We start from the raw sequence: 4,992 nt of genomic DNA, 5'->3' as shown, positions 1-4,992 counted from the left end.
TGCTTATAATTTTAATTATTTTTCTTAAAGAAGGCTTTTCAAATTGTGTAAGTTACAGGATCCACAAAACCTACATCCACCCTGACTGAGTTTTAGAGAAATTTAAATACAAATGTGGCCAGTGACTGGCCAAGGAGTTTATCATATAGGAGGAGAGATGAGACAAATTCATCCAAGAAGAATGCCTGGCAGGATGTGATAAAAGTCTCAAGAAAAATGTTAACAATGATTTTGGGGGTTCAGGGGTCTCTGGGGACACCTTCACCAACATCTCAGCTCTCCCAGCCTTTTTTTTTTTTTTTTTCTTCTAGAGACAGGTTCTTGCTTTGTCACCCAGGCTGGAGTGAAGTGGTGTGATCATAGCTCACTGTAACCTGAGCTCAAGCAATCCTCTCACCTCAGCCTCCCGAGTAGATGGGATGACAGGTGCACACCACCACACCTGGCTAATTTTTATATTTTTTTGTAGAGACAGGATCTTGCTATGTTGCCCAGGCTGATCTCAAACTCCTGGCTTCAAGCCCTCCTCCTGCCTCGGCCTCTCAAAGTGCTGGGATTACAGGCATGAGCCACTTCACTGGGCCCCTTCTTTTTAAACAATTTTAGATTCGGGGGTACATGTACATGTTTATGACATGGATATATTGCATAATGGTAAGGATTAGGCTTCTAGTAAATGTGCCACCTAAATATTGAACATTGTACCCAATAGGTAGTTTTTCAACCTTTCCCTCCCTGTCCACTTTGGGAATCACCAGTGTCTATTATTTTCCATCTTTCTGTCCATGTATACCAAATGTTCGCCTCCCACTTATGAGTGAGAACAGCTTTCTGTTTCTGAGTTAGTTCACTTAGGATAATGGCCTCCAGCTCCATCCATGTTGCTGCAAAGGACATGGTTTCATTCATTTTAATGCCAGCCAGACCTTCTTGCATTCACAATACTCTTCCTAAAAGGAAGGCTCCTTAAAAAAAAATCACCCTTCCATGTATAAACTACATGCTCAGAATGACACATCCATGTCTCTCTTATGCTGTTTTCCTGGCCTGTAATGTCCCTCCCCCAGAGGAATGTCCTGAGTCCACAGCAGTGTTATGGAGAGGCAATGGATTCCAGGCTTGAGACCTGGGCTCCCTTCCTCACCAGCTACATGACCTTGGCTAGCTCATTTGACTTTTCCTCACTTCTAAAGTAGGGACTAAAATACCAACCAATGCCAACCTCAAGCAGTATAGAAAGGCACTAAATGGGTTCATGCATGTAAAACACTTGTCAACTTTAAAGCTCTGAACAAATGTTACATGTTATTACTACCAATCCTTCAATACCCAATTCAAATGCTACCACCTTTACAGTCTCCCCCAGCCCTCATCCCATCAATCATCTCTTCTTCTGTGCATAATACTTGCTTCTCTGTTTTCTTTTTCTTTTTTTGAGACGGAGTCTCGCTCTGTCGCCCAGGCTGGAGTGTAGTGGCCGGATCTCAGCTCACTGCAAGCTCCGCCTCCCGGGTTCACGCCATTCTCCTGCTTCAGCCTCCCGAGTAGCTAGGACTACAGGCGCCCGCCACCTCGCCCGGCTAGTTTTTTTGTATTTTTTTAGTAGAGATGGGGTTTCACCGTGTTAGCCAGGATGGTCTCGATCTCCTGACCTCGTGATCCACCCGTCTCGGCCTCCCAAAGTGCTGGGATTACAGGCTTGAGCCACCGCGCCTGGCCTTCTCTGTTTTCATGTATTTAATTTACTGTATTATTATTGTAAAGTCATTCGCTTATTTATTCATTCTTTTATTTTATAAATATTTATTGAGCTCTCCCTCTGTAGGAGACACTTGCTTTCTCCCTCCCTGCATTTATAAACTGTCTGGGCAGAGACTGTCTTGTTCTTATTTGTGTCCTCGAGAGCGTGTAACTCATTATCTTGCACCCTCTAAGGGCTCGGTAATGGTTGTTTTTCAGGGGTGACGTGAGCTGTGCCTTCAAGGTTGGGAGGATTCAGATTAGGTGTGGATGGGTATTCCCAGGAGATAGAGTACAAGCCCTGCTTCCTTCCAGGTGGTAATTCCATCATGGCAGGACATTAGAATCATCTTGGGGAGCTTTAAAAAACATGGGGGCCAAGCGAGGCAGCTCATGCCTGTAATTGCAGTGTTTTTGGAGGCTGAGGCAAGAGGATCACTTAAACCCAGGAGTTTTAGACCAGCCTGGGTAACATAGCAAGACTCTGTCTCTACAAAAAAACTTTAAAAAATTATCCAGGTATGGTGGTACACACCTGTAGTCCCAGCTATGCAGGAGGTTAAGGTAGGAGGATCACTTGAACCCAGGGGCTGAAGGCTGCAGTGAGCTATGCTTGTACCACTGCACTCCAGACTGGATGACAGAGCAAGACCCTGTCTCAAAAAAAAAAAAAAAAAAAAAAAAAAAAAAAAAAGACAAGGGGCTGCTTGAGCCCTGCCCCCAGAAATTCTACTTTAACTGTCCTGGAATTAGATCTAGCATTGAATTGTGTGTGTGTGTGTGTTTATTAATTATTATTATTATTATTTTGTGGTGGTTGTTTGTAAAGACAGGGTCTTGTTATATTGCTCTGGCTAGTCTTGAACGCCTAGCCTCAAGCAATCCTCCTGCCTTGGCCTCTCAAAGCACTGGGATTATTAGCAAGAGCCAACATGCCCAGCCCATTGAATTCTTTTTAAATCACCCCTTCCCTCCAGTGATTCTAATGTACACCTGGGTTTGCAGCCACAGCTCCAAGACAATTTTATTAATTGGTGACTGACACTTGCACACCTAGCAATTATATTCAGTTCACTGGCCCATCATGGGGATGACTCTGGGGATAACAAATCCTACTTCATTTCCTCGTGCCTGAATCTTGGGAGGCTGACCTACCCCTTCCCCCTCACTCAGCTGTGCCTGGTAAGCGGTCTTTGATAGTCATTTGTGTTTTTGGTGTCCTGCAAAGGCCAGGTCAGACATGCCACCAATAGCTTTCTAGTTTTTTGATCTAAGACGCCATTATTTCATTGGGCAACATGGAGTGGGAGACACGGCCGTGCCGGGACTGCACATTCTCCTGTTTGTCACTTTTCTAGAACTTCTTCCTCTGCTCCATGGATTGAAAAACAAAAAAGGGCCAGGCACGGTGGCTCACACCTGTAATCCCAGCACTTTGGGAGGCCGAGGTGGGCAGACCACCCGAGGTCAGGAGTTCAAGACCAGCCTGAGCAATATGGTGAAACCCTGTCTCTACTAAAAATACAAAAATTAGCCAGTCGTGGTGGTGGGTGCTTGTAATCCCAGCTACTTGGTAGGCTGAGGCAGGAGAATCGCTTGAACCCAGGGGGTGGAGGTTGCAGTGAGCCAAGATCTCACCGCTTCACTCCAGCCTTGACAAAAGAGCAAAAGTCAATTAAAAAAAAAAAAAAGAAGAAAGAGAAAAAAAGGACATATCCATTCACCACAAGGACAGATCCATTCACCAAAGAGCTAAAGAAACCTTCAGAGACTCTCCCCCATTTCCCACTTTTCCATTTCGTCTCACTGTTTCTAGAGCTCTAATGGAATTTTTACACTTCATTTGTTTGTTTTTGGTTTGCTCATTCTTGTGTTTTCTTTCTTTCCTCCTCTTGAACAGCTTCCCCTCCAGGTGGAGCACCTGTGATTACGCCTCCCGTGCGGATGTGCAGAGCGACATTTAATAACAGGGGCGCTTTCCTGACAGCTGTTTTGATAATGGTGGCAAGGAAGGTTCTTTCATGGGTGCAGTTGCAGAGAAAGCCTGGCCTGGTATCACAGTCTGAGACGTTCTGGGATCCCACCTGTAATTACACCTTCTCAACCTCACCTATCCACCTCCTTTTCAGAGCAGAACTATACTGAGTGACACTTACCTCCCAAGCAGAGGAGGTGCTGACTTTTCAAGCAGATCAAGGCAGATTTGGGGTTGGGAAATGAGTATTTCATTCTTCATCTGCCCTGTGGGTGCCGTCACTACCACAGAAAAACTTCTGGCTGGAGTTGGAAAGATCACCCCCACAGGGGGTAACAGCATCTTTATCTTGATGGCCCGGCTTGTTTCCAATAGAAATTATGCCTCCATTACAGGCCATTTAGACCATTAGTGATGTGTTTACATTTCCACAAGAATGTTTACCTTTCCCTGCAGGGAACCGAGGTCAGTCCCTTCCCGAGTTAGTAAGTGTGATCAAAGCTCTCTACTTCAGCTCAGGGAACCAGCCCTTAGGTTTGGGAGTTCAATTTCCACTCACTAATGGGCTCTGCAGGTGTCTTTGTTTTTCATTTCCACTCCCTAAGTGCCCTTGTCAGTCTCAGGCCGGCCTCCCTGGGTGCTAGAGAATTCAAAACAAGTAAAAGAGGAAAACCATGGAGAGCAGGAAACTGAAGGTTACTCTGGAGATCCTTTTGTCTGCTGGATAAGTCACTTGATTTCTCCTTGCCTGTTTTGGGATTATGTTGGTAACTACCTACTAGGTTCATGGGAAGGCTGGGTGAGTAAAGGCACAGATACCCTCAGCAAATGCAAGGCAGAGCGCCCCTGCTCATTGAAAGGGAGCTGTTGTTATTTCAATGCTCTTTCTTCCATCATTACAAGAGGGGACCAAAGTCCTGTCTGGATGGTCCCCCCTACCCCTACCTACCCCAGGAGGGAATCCATAAAAAAAAACAAAGAAGCCTTCTGAAATCTTCAGTACCTGGGAAAATCAATAGTTGGAGGACCCCTTTGATGCTTTTTTAATTTTTATTTTTTTTTGAGATGGAGTCTTGCTCTGTCACTCAGGCTGGAGTGCAGTGGCACAATCTCAGCTCACTGCAACCTCTGTCTCATGGGTTCAAGCAATTCTCCTGTCTCAGCCTCCTGAGTATCTGGGATTACAGGTGTGTGCCACCATGCCTGGCTGTCTTTTATATTTTTAGTAGAGACAGGGTTTTGCCATGTTGGCCAGGCTGGTCTTGAACTCCTGACCT

Source organism: Macaca nemestrina, chromosome 4, assembly GCF_043159975.1.
Source record: "Macaca nemestrina isolate mMacNem1 chromosome 4, mMacNem.hap1, whole genome shotgun sequence".
Classification (NCBI taxonomy): Eukaryota; Metazoa; Chordata; class Mammalia; order Primates; family Cercopithecidae; genus Macaca; species Macaca nemestrina.
This window is presented reverse-complemented; position numbering follows the sequence as displayed.